Source organism: Ambystoma mexicanum, chromosome 3p (genome assembly GCF_040938575.1).
Source record: "Ambystoma mexicanum isolate Mex_15411 chromosome 3p, UKY_AmexF1_1, whole genome shotgun sequence".
NCBI classification, from domain to species: Eukaryota; Metazoa; Chordata; class Amphibia; order Caudata; family Ambystomatidae; genus Ambystoma; species Ambystoma mexicanum.
This window is the reverse complement of record NC_090925.1, coordinates 1,263,533,231-1,263,546,081: the sequence shown is the minus strand read 5'-3', so window position 1 is coordinate 1,263,546,081 and position 12,851 is coordinate 1,263,533,231.

The window sequence follows — 12,851 nt, the reverse complement described above, 5'->3', positions numbered from 1 at the left end:
AGCATGTGCAACTATACCCAATGTTAACAAAACCTGCAGAGGGATATAGCGACCCAGTGTATGTATCAAAACCAAACACACCCTCCGTGCCATAAGCAACAGCTCCAGCCCCACCCCCATACGATCCAAAAGGCTTGTTCGGGCAAATGTGCACACCTCTGCTAAATATAGGGTAGCTAACACAAGACTTAGAAGCACGATTAACAATGACGCAAACAGAATTAACACAACTCAGAGGAATATGTGAACAAAACATACACTCACAAGGGGGCGATCAGACACCGCCACCACAAAGACTCGATACATCAGCAAATGTAGTGGGGGAGAAGTGGAAAAAGGGGGAGATTCTATTCCGAATCAATGACACCCCTAGGAGAATCATACAGATAGATCAGGAAGGGATACAGATGAGTACAGAGCAAGAAGGTGGGTTATCTGAAAGAGAGGAAGAATATTAGAGTGATTTAGATGAGGATGAGGTAGAAAACAAAGCAGATGAGGCGGTAGATGCGGTGTCGGGTGGAGCTTCCCTGCTCATGGCCTCATCACCCGCCAAGGAAGGAAATGAGGAGGGGTGGCAGGGGAGATTAAGAAATAGGACCGGAAAGGAGCTGATAACAGGGAAAAAAGGAGTAAAAGTGAGTATGGGAAAGGGAAGAGCAAGTTACAGATGCCATTGATACACAAGTGGGTGGGAAGGCCGCATTAAATCCTGTGGGCACAAATGGACAGGCAAACCTACTGAAGACATTGCCTCCACTTTCGGGGGGATGAGTAAGTGGATATATGCATTGGAGAAAAATACTGCTGGGTCCCCTTAGCAATTGGAGATGTTAAGAGTTTGTTGGTTTCTGCAGTAGGCGACCAAGCGATTAGAGTGTGGGCGAAAGCGGGATTCCCTGGGGTCACGCTAGACTGTGACCGCCATGATGGGGCATCATTTAACACTGTGGGGGCCCGAGTGTAGGACGCACTGATGGAAACATTCCCTGACACCCCCAATTTACAGTCAGTTATACAGTGCACTGTGGGGGAGGACGAAGATGCTTCAGCTTACATTCTTCGGGTGCAGGAAAGGTGGAGAGCAGAGACAGGCACGGCTTGGGACCAATCTACATCCCTTTTCTATTTCATAATCAAGAGGAGTGTACAGAAGGCACTTAATAAAATTGCTGGGATAGACGCCAAGGGCTGGCCCAAAATACAGAGCATCATAGTACACCATTGTAGGAGGATCAAACAGAGGGAAAAGGAGATAGTGCAGAAAAGGTTGGCAGACAAAGCCAAATTAGTACAAACAAAATTGGTGAAGGTCGCAGCAGTAGCTGCCGCCCTCCCCGCAGAGCAGCTGGTAGATGGGGAGAAGGGGCCAATAGCAATAAAGGCAAGAATGGCAGCAAATTGGGCAGCAAACGGACAGGAGCAATGGGCCGGCGAAGAGCAGTATGGAGGGCCCCAATGGCCAGGACGGGGCGCAAGAGGAGGAAGAGGTGTGTACAGGGGGCTGAGAGGGGGTACGGAGGACAAGGGCCGAGAGGAGGAGGGCAAGGAACATGTTGGAACTGTGGGAGGTGGGGTCACTTTTCAGGAGAGTGTGGTAGTCATCCTATGGTACCTTACCTGAATGAACACCAGTACAGCCACCCCCACCCTGGTGTCCATATGGCTTGCCTATGGGTGGATTTAGACACGAAAAACAAGCGGATCCCTGGTACACATATGAACAAAGAGCACCCCTGCAAAGCGCACAGCAGCACCCACAATCAGAGTCTAATTTGACACATTCACGCAACAACCCATTTGCCACCACAGTGAACGGAGCACCGGCACCATTCAGAGGAACAGCAGTAGTGGGAGATAATGTTTTTAACAACCATGATACAGTGAGACACCCAGCATAGGACAGCCCACAGAAAGCACTTGCGTGTCCAGTACTATCAACGACCCTTCGCGCAGATGAGGAACCACTGGTGCGGCCAGAGATAGGAAACAAAGAGTTCATCTTTATGATGGACTCGGGAGCGGAAAAATCATGTCTAAAAGAAGGCCGGTTTCCGCTTTCGAATAGAAAGTATTTTCTGGGGCGGTGATCGAGATTCCATACATGGAAAATTTGGATGTGACGGTTGGGGGAAAAACAGTGCGAGCACTCCTGCTGTACGATGAAGACTCTCCCATAAACTTGTTGAGGAGGGACCTCCTCAGCAAGGTTAATATGACAATATCCTTTACAGAAAGAGGCATAGTGTGTTCAACACCAGGGATATGTGCCATGAGGGCCATGTTGCTTATACACACACAAGTCAATGAGCTAACAACACATGGGATACCTGTTGACCCAGACATGTTTGTACAGGGAATACAGGCAGGGCTCAAGTCGAGGGTAAACGCGGGTGGACGGCGTCCGCCCACTATTTTCAGAGGGTGGACTCCGTCCCCCTCGGTATTATTTAAGAGGCCATGAATGGATTCAAAACAATAAGAAACATCCATTATTCTTTTTTTATCTTCTGTTGCCGGGATTCGAACCACACTCCCCAGGTTAGCAGGCCGGGGTCTTCAGCACTGTACCATCTGCTTCTGTTGAAATAGGTGCCGACAACCACAATCTTAAAGCAGACAGGCCAGGCCTGGATCTGCAGAGTAATGAAAGCTTACTTAATTTCATTGGCTGTTTATCAGGCAATGAAATTTGTTAACACTATTGAGTGGGTGCAGGGCACGAGAGCCGGCAGTGGAGTTTTGGTCTGATTTAGCAGTTTTATTTCCCATTTTTCCGCACGCAGCAATAAACAGACAGCTAAGCCTATGAGTGGGACCCCCTAGGGCAGCAGTGCAAAGGACATGTAAGTTAACCCTGGAAACGCATGTTTTTCAGTTACAACTTGTGATGTTTGTTTCACGTAAAAGCACCTCTTAAAACACGTGCCCCTTTTGTATTGCTCATTGTAGCAGATGACGAGTGCGAGATGACACGTGCAAAGGTGGAATGCTTTTGAAAACTGACCCTCCATGCCAGGCGTGCCCCTCAACTCGCCCCAGCGAATGCAGTGTGCAGCCGGATATGAATGCTGATGGCGTTATGCATGCTTGGATCAGTATAACACATTTTTCAAAATGAGCTGTGGTGGTTTTCAAGCCTAGTTGTCTTTGTTTTAAATTGTACTAAAACCAGAAATGCAGAATAGGTGAGAACATGCCTCCGTATGTGACCTTTTACTTAACACAACCATTGAATGCAGGCACGTCGTTCTGAATATTGAGTATGCAGTGGGCTTATTTTCCCATTTATTTAGACTTCATTTCGCTCCAGCGTGCCTCAAAAACGTCCCAAAAATATAATGCTTTCCAATCAAATGATGTTATGTTATTCGATAAGCCCAGCCAGCGAAGGCTTTTACAACCAGGACCCTGCAGCCTCTGACATTTTGCACACTGGCTGAAATTGTGGTTACAATGATCCTGTAAAAAACTCATCATCATCTGCCCAGTGAATCATTTCCCCACATCTCAACACATTTATGAGGACCCGTATTAATCCAATTATAGAAATACTAAGTGTATTTTGGCATATCTCCCCTGGAGTGAGGCATTCACTCTAGAGGAAAACTCTTGATAAACAAGCACTATAACGAGCAGAATATGTGCCGAAGTAAGCAGCTTGCCTGTTGTGAATCCTGCAATCTAAACAAACAGTGAACGCATTCTCAATGGAATGTGTGCTGCGACTGCAATGATAATGATAATGATGTGTTATTTATATAGCGCCTTAATCCAAAGCGCTTTACAGAGCACATATTTACATACAATACATACAATGATGCGGGCAGGTGGTACACAGCCTAAGGCACATAGCGAAGAATCTATCAAGTTTTCTATCAAGGAGCACTAATACATTTTAGCACCAAATATGTTCATTCTTCACAACCGTCATCAGCGAGTCTATTAAGTGACGTGAACATATGTCAATGTCTTAAAGCTTGATGCAGTGTTCTATTCATTTTTATTTTCTATTTTTGCATGCATAAAATATGCCGAACAAGCCCCAAAAGGCATTAGATTATTCTGTGCTGAGAGATGTAGGAAAAACACAATAGGCCTGATTCACAGAAGCGTTTTATAATGGAACAATCCCATAGAAAACGCTCTGTGAATCAGGCTGGCCCAATGTAGTTGTGACATGTATTACATAATGTGAAAAACACAAAACCTAAAATGGTAAATAAAACAATCTGTCTGCAGGAGAAGAGGCCCTGGTACTATTGGAGTGGAAATTTCACATTATAATTATTGTTTGCCCTATCCAGTGCCTTCTGTAGACGCCTTATGGTGACCATGGATGCCAACTTCACGAATGTATTGTTGGCGCCTCGGGGGCAGATGACATCAAATGACATCTTGAGCAGGTGTGACATTGCAAGCACATTGACCCCATGAGGGCATTTTAGGAACTGCTGTCATATGACCATAGACCCAGATGGCATCACAGGAATTGACATCACTTCTTATACACAATAAAGAGTTCAATAAACCAGGGTCACAGAGTCAGTAGATGGCCTACACAGGAACCACCAGCCCCAAATCAACAGATAGTTTTCGTTAACATGGAAAGCCACCCACACTGGGCTGCCCTCATAGGAGGTAATGGGGTTTTTAGAAGAAAGAAGCCATAACACATTGGCACTAAATAATGGCAGGATCAGTGGTATGTGCTCTACTTTTGCCAAATTTAAAAGTTGAGTTGTAAACCCTCTCCATGGTCATTGCTGGTTAGTTGGTGGAGCGCTCAGTGTTCTGTGTTAACTGATGTTTTCTCTGGCTTGCATGCACCACAGGAAATGCAGTCTACTTTGGCCACATGTGTGAAGTAGCCCCTAGCAAGCACACAGTGCAACTGATGTCACTTCCGGCGAGGTCACTTCTGACAATGTCACTTCCGGCGAGGTCAGTTCCCGTTGCCTATGCTAATGAGTCCCCCCACTTAATTTTTTAGGACTTGACCCCTGATACAGGTGTTGGCGATAGTGGTACCAGAGAAAACGCGCCAAGAGTGGCGAGTACCATCAGAATTTGTATTTCGCCCTGTGGCTACCCCAGAGGTGGTGCCAGGGTTGATAGTATCAATAGACTTGCATGGTGTGAAAGTATCCGCACGAAGAATTGTGGTAATAGGAATGGACATGCATGGGTGCGAGTGGCGGACAGTGCTGTGCATAGACCCTAATATAGCGCTGTGCAACATATCGGACGAGGAGCTGTTCACTGACAATGATACTGCTGGAGAAATAATCATGGAGATTTCCATCCCGTGTGAAATAATGGTCCAACATACACAAGTGACGACGCCCCTCATGGCCATTGTCAGTGCACAGCCGGCATTTATTTGTGAAGACATGCAACAGGTACCCTCCATATTATGGACCACAGGGCCCCATGACGTGGGCCTACTGCAAGAACTAACCCCCATTAAGATCAAGCTTAAACCTGGCACAATACTACCCCATGTAAAGCAGTACTCACTATCTAGAGAGGCCGATGAGGGGATAAAGGAAAAGATACATGCCCTATTAGAGCAGGGGATCATTGTACCATCAAACTCACCATGTAACACTTACATTTATCGGATCAAAAAAGCAAAGGGCGGGGCTTGGAGGATGATACAGGACTTAAGTCCTCTTAATGACGTCACACAAAAGGAATTTCCACTTGTCCGAAACCCTGAGTCCATTTTGTGTAGCATCCCAAAGACGGTGACTTGCTTCACAGTGGTGGACTTGAAAAATGCCTTTTTCTCTGAACCACTGGACCCAGAGTCTCAATATTTAACAGCACTCACCCTGGGGGGAAAAAAGGTATCTGCATTGCAGACTACCCCAGGGATATTTCATGCACTGAAAAAGGCACAGAGAGAAAACACAACATTAGTGTGGACCCCAGAAATGAGCACAGCTTTTGACACACTCAAAGAATTGATTTCAACAGCACCCGTTCTAGCGACCCCTGATTATAACTGAGTTCTACCTGTTCTCACACTGTAATGGAACGCTGATGACAGCAGTGCTGACACAAAAAACGTCACTAGGCACAAGCCTCTATCATATTACAGCGGAACACTTGACGCGGTAATGCAAGGACACTTTGCATGCGAACAGGCTCTCGCAGCCGCCGCATTTGCGATTGAGAAAAGTGCCACAATTGTAATGGGATGCTCAGTGACCCTGTTCGTCGAGCACTCACTGTTTGCCCTACTCGAAAGAGCGAAATCCACACTGACAACACAGAGACCCACACCCTATGAGATTATTCTATTGAGTGCTAAAATACACATAGTAAGATGTAAAACAGTAAATCCAGCAACCTTCCTTACTGAAGGTTGCACTGTAGAAGATATGCAAAGCCATGACTGTGCCACATACAGAGGGGAGGATGATGATATGCCCAAAGCAAACGAGAATCCCCTGGAGGAGGGGGAGGTATACTTTTTGGATGGATCAGCATCAATAAACACAGAAATATGGGAAAAACATGTAGGGGCAGCAGTAGTGAGAATGGAAGATAGGGAATATGAGACACTAGTACAGAAAAGGTTACCACCACACTTTTCGGCTCAAGCCACAGAGCTGGTAACCCTAATTGAAGCATTGCACACAGCAAAAGGATGTGCAGTTACCATTTATACAGACTCAGCTTACATGAGCACAACAGTGCATGGAGGATTGTCATGCTGGGGGAGGAGAGGGTTCAAAAGAGCAGATGGGTGCAACATGCTGAGCTTTTGAAAGAACTCATAGAAGCATTAACACAGCCAACAATAGTGGCCTGGTTAAGTGCCAAGCCCGAAAAACAATGAAGTCATCTCTCTGGGCAATGCGGCAGCGGACGCTGCTGCCAAACAGGCAGCCTACCTAGGAAGAGAAGCACAAGGAGAATTTATAATAAAAGGAAATATAGAGGAAGAAAGGGGTGAAGGGTAAAACTCAATTTCAGTGTCACAGATCATCGATTTGCAAAAAAGGGCACCAGTGGAAGAACAAGAATTATGGGCAAAAAGAGGGTGCACTCGGTCACCCACTGATCTCCTTTGGTGGCAGAATTGTACGGGGAAAGTAGTGATGCCAGTGGAATTATTAGAGATAGCATTTCAGCAATTGCACTTCCCCGCACATACAGCAAAACAACACATAGTAGCAGAGATCCAAGAAAATTGGTTTGTGTCAGGATTACAAGAACTTGTGGCGAAATTGGCAATAGAATGTACAACATGTCAAACATATAATTCAGGAATTACTTTGAGAACATTGAGAGGAACATTGCTCCGCCCCACTGGACCATTCCATGAACTGCACATTGACTATGCAGACATGGGAGAAAGGTGCAATGGAACATGATACACAATTGTGGTGGTCTGCTCCTTTTAGAGGTGCATGGAAGCGGGACCCTGTGCCTATCCAGATGTGAAATGAGCACTGAAATTCTTAGTGTGAGAAGTTTTTCCCCGGTGGGGCATCTGTGACATCATACGATCTGACAACATTTCGTCAACAATTTGTTCAAAGCAGTGACTGCACTGCTAGGGATAACACACACATTTTGTTTGCTTTATCACCGCAGGCTAACGGAATTGTGGAAAAAATAAACGCCCTCCTTAACAGGAAGTTGCCTAAATTGTGCCACACCCTAAAGAATAATTGGGTGTACTGCTTGCCGTTGGCACTATTCGAATTAAGAAACCAGCCTAGCACAGACCACCCCTTGTCCATCCACGAGATAGTGACTGGGAGACGCATGCATATACCACTATCACCCCTAAGAAGAATGTCAGATGCACAGAGAACAGACACAGTACTGGGAGAGGAGTTTCAAGAGTACTTAAGAAAATTGACCAAAGCAGCCAGAATAATCGCAAAGCAAATAGACCCACCATTCACCCGAGAAAGTGAAAGAGACACAGTAACTGCGGCAAGCGACAGCCCAAATGCCCAACTAATGCCTGGGGAGACAGTATATGTACGCAGCTTTGTGAGACGATGGAATGCTCCAATATTTCACAGCCCCTATGAGGTTATATACTGTACACCCACTGCGGTGAAGGTGAAGGGGCTGAAATATTGGATTCATCTATCGGACGTGCGTAAAACACATAATAGCGTTACAGTTGAGGAGGGAGAAAATGTTGAGGAAAGAATGACTCAAACATAGTATTAAGAAAAATAACAAAGTGCGCATACCGCACAAACATCCACAAGAAGCTTTCAAAATACAAAAGAGTGAACTGAAAAGAAGTAGAAGAAAAAAGTCTATATGTAGTTGAAGGATATTGGTAAAAATACAAGAGAATTGCAAGATTTATTTGGTTTAACCTTCCTCTCAATAAATTTCTTTCTCATTTCCTTTCTCTCTTCTCTCTCTCTTTCTTCTTCTCTCTCTCCTGCTCTTTCCCACTGGTTTGTTCTGGTATTTAAAATGCATAATGAATATTTAGCTAATACATTTATAATAACAAAAGTGGAATATAAAATAGGAAATGTGTAGTGTATATATATACTAATTTGTAGTATATCTTACACTGTAGTTACAGAAATGGCAGAAACGAGGGCCCTCAATGCCAGCGATTCCACAATATATAGCAATAGGAGAAATGTTAGAAACATTAGTGCTACCAGGATGTATAGTTATGAATGCAGTATTTGTTTTTCTGCAATTTTATTCTTTACACTGTTATTTGGCTTTGCATTGTATTGGGCAATATCTTTTATATCTATAGATACAAATGAGGGGAGACGAGGAGTAAACCTGATGCAAGAAGGGGTCCACTTAGTATGGGACGGTTTTAAGCTAATCTGGGCCCAGAATGTTCCTACGAATCTTACCACCCTGCACAAAAATAAAACTGTCAGAGCCCCACTGATAAACTACTCCATAGCTGACTATGGAAATTATTTATTTATTTATTTATTTTAAATACGTTTATTTTAAACAAGGCAGTAACAAAACAATAATACATTGCTTTGGCCATCCAGGTCTCATCCATCACTTACAAGCATTCTATCCCTCTTCCCCGTCCCCAGCCCCACCCCGAATATCCATCTGGGCTGCACTCCCAGAAGTTGGTGCTCTTTCCCTTCCCCCTCATGACTCGCTTCCCTTATTGTAAGTGTCGCCACTGTCCAAAATTCGTTTGGCTTGTTCAGGGTTGTAGGTGAGAGCCGGGAATTTTTGGTCATAGTCAAGAAAGGGACCCCAGATGTTCTGCAATCGGTGAAGAGTCCCTGCCTTCGTTGCTGTCACCTTTTCTGCAATGAGGATATCCCACATTTTGGTCCACCAGAGGGGTAGGAGCGGACCCTCTTTAGTTTTCCATGAACGTGCGACTGTTATCCTTCCTGCTAGAAGGCATTGGGACAGGAGCTTAGCCTTGGGCCCCGACCTCAAATATATTCCCGAGATGGAAGCCCCCAGCAGGATCGGTTCAGGTTCTAGGGGGAGCATCGTTTGAGTGATGTCTTCTATAATGTTCAGGCATTGTTTCCAGAATCGCTGAGCTTGTGGGCATGTCCAGCACATGTGGAAGAAGGACCCCGTGTGTCCGCATTGTCTCCAGCATGCCCGGTCCAGGGGGCAGTTTATGTGGTGAAGCCTCGGGGGGGGGGTAATACCAACGTAACAATATTTTATAGGCACATTCCCTGTTGGTGATGCAGGCCGAGGAGGAGTATGCTCGGGACCATATGTCTATCCAGGTCTGGTCTTCTATGGGATGGCCCAGATCCGCCTCCCATTGTGCCATGGCACAAGTTTTGGAGGTGAGAGAGACCCCTGAAAGCGTTTGTATAGGCCCGAGATTTTACCTCAGGCCGGTAGGTCCAACAGGGTCAGTTCCAAAGCTGTGGGAGGGCGGACCGCTGCGAGACGGGTTTGTGGGTGGGAGCACCAGTGGCAGAGCTGAATATAGGAAAACCTATCGGCCTCCTGCAGATGAAAGGTCTCCTTGCATTGCGCAAACGTGCATGGCTCCCCCCCTTCAAACAGTTGTCCCATCGACTCCAAATCCCCTGCGATCCAGTTCCTGAAGTTTCGGGGGTTCATACCCAGTGAGAAGATCGGATTGAGAAAGATTGGTGATGAGGGGCACAGCCCTCTGGGGACCCCTTTTTTCTTTAGCGCTTTATCCCATGCGTCCACGGTGTGTCTAGTGGCCAGCAGTAGCCTCTCTGGTTGTCGCATAGGGGGTGGAATGTGCGGAAGGAAGAGCAGGGGGAGGGCAAGACAAGACTGTTCGAGCTCAACCCATCTAGGACGGTCGGAGGACACCCACCAAGCCTGGGTGATTGCCAATTGTGCTGCCATCTGGTATCCCTGTAGGTCAGGCACTCCCAGGCTGCCCAGCCTGCCGTTCCCCAGCATTGTCTTCAAGGGGATTCTGGGGTTTTTCCCCCGCCAGATGAAGTGTAGCACATTCCTTTGGAGGTCCCGAAGAGCCGGAGGAGGGATAGGCACCGGCAGTGAGGAACAGGCATACAGGAATCTAGGGAGGAGGTTCATCTTGCAGGCGGTAATACGGCCCATTAATGAGATTTCCTGCAATTTCCATCGCTTCAGGTCATCTGCTAGTTCCTTAAAAAGAGGGGGGAAATTTACACGGTAGACCTCCTTTGGGTTTGCCGGGATCTGAACCCCCAGATAGGGGATCGTCTTGGGCTTCCACTGAATGGGACAGAGCGGGGTCAGGGTAGCCTTTTCCAACAGGGTCAAGCCTACCCCTAAAGCTGTGGATGTATTGAAATTAATAGTGAAACCGGTGACTCTCCCATAGTCTTTTATCTCAGCCAGGGCATGTTTCAGTGAAATGAGAGGCTGTGAGATGGTGAGTAGGACGTCGTCAGCATATAGGGCGACTTTATGTTGGGAGGGTCCGACCTGGAGCCCCCTAATGGAGTCATTTAGTCTAATCCTTTGGGCAAAGGGTTCCATAAACAGGGCGAATAGGAGTGAAGATAGGGGACATCCCTGTCTGGTTCCGCTGGTTAGGGGAATTGGAGAGGAGAAGGAGCCGTTAACTCTTAAGAAGTTCTTTGAAGATCTGTAGTTTGCCAGGACCATGGTTCGAAATTCGTATCCGAAGCCAAAGGCCTCTAGAGTGAGGTTCATAAAGGTCCAGTCCACTTTATTGATCGCCTTGGTGGCGTTGAGGGCTAGCAATGCCAGGCCCTGGGAGTTACGGTTGGCCAGGTCTATCAGGTCTAGAGTCCTATGGATATTGTCGCTTGTTGCTCGGTTTCTGATGAATCCAGTCTGGTCCGGGTGGATGATGTCGGGCAGGATGCGAGAGAGACGCGTTGCCAGGACCTTCGAGTAGATGTTAGCGTCTATATTCAGCAGTGCAATAGATCTGTAAGAGGCCGGATTTGCTGGGTCCCCCCTGGGTTTAGGCAGGAGAATTGTAATGGATTCCTGCATGAAGGGGGTTATCGTGCCAGTGTTCCGGAAAGAGTTGAAGAGGTTCACCAATGGTGATAGCAGTTGATGCCTGAAGAGTTTGTAAAATCTGGTGGTGAATCCGTCTGGCCCTGAGTCTCTGGATTTGAGAGCTTTTATGGCTTCTTCAACCTCCTCTGCTGAGATCTGCGCATCTAGAGTATCTCGGGCTGAAGGCTTCAGCTGAGGAAGGGCGGCCTTTTGTAGGTATGCAGTCTGCCCTTGTTGGTTGCGTGGCTGTACAGACATTACCTGTACAAGGTGTTCGGTTGCTAGTCGCAATTTTTCTGGCTCTGAGTATTGGGTTGTACCCTGAGGGTCACGCCGGCCGATGATGGTGTTGTTCTTTTTGATTCTGGCGAGCTTTGCTACCATTAGTTTATTTGTCTTGTTGTTCCTGACATAGTAACACTGTTTGGTCTTTGCTAACAGATGTGCCGTATGTTCAGCATAGTGCGCCTCAATTTTCATCCGTGCCGTTGGGAGCACTCGTTGTATTTTGGGGGACCAGCCTTTTTCCTTGTGTCTAGCCTCCACCTCCCGGCGAGCCTCCTCGAGGGACATGCGGGTCTGCCTTCTGCTCCTATGATATGCCACCCCACGCGCTATCAGTTCTCCCCGAATGACTGCCTTCATGGCATCCCAGGTATTGGCCGGGGAGGTGTCTTCGGTGGGGTTTTCCTGGAAGAAGTTTGAAATTGATGTCGCTATGGCGTCCCTAATCGACATATCATTCAGCAATGGGTCATACAATGACCATCTGCGATGGGCAGTGGGAGTAGAGTCATGGGCGCGGATCTCCAGGGTTACCGGGCGTGATCCGACAGGATTCGTGTTCCAATGGATACCTCATTCGTGAAGGCCAGGACCTGCGGTGATGTTAGTAAGAGGTCGATCCTTGAAAAGGTTCTGTGGACGTAAGAGTAGAAGGTGAAATCTATTTCGAGGGGTGCAGCACCCGCCACGAGTCGACTACTTCCAGGGCCCTGAATAGTCGTAGCAGGCCGAGGGCCAGGGTGGTGTCTCCAGAGGAGGCCGGGTGTGATTTGTCCCTCGAGGGATTTGGTACTCCATTGAAGTCCCCACCCAGCACGACCTGACCCTCCGTGAAGGGAATCAGAGCCGAGGACAGAGCTTTGTAGAATGCAACCTGTCCCGTGTTTGGGCGTAGACCGAAATGAAGGTATATAGCTGATTTAGCAAGAGGCATTTCACTGCCACAAATCGTCCCTCTGGGCAGAGTTTAGTATCCAGTACGTGGGGGTTCAGTCCCTTCTTGAAGAGGATTGCTGTGCCTCCTTTCTTGTTGCCACCTGAAGCAATAAATTGTTTAGGGAATTGTTGGGAGCGTAGGCGCCCACAGTCCGCCGGCAACA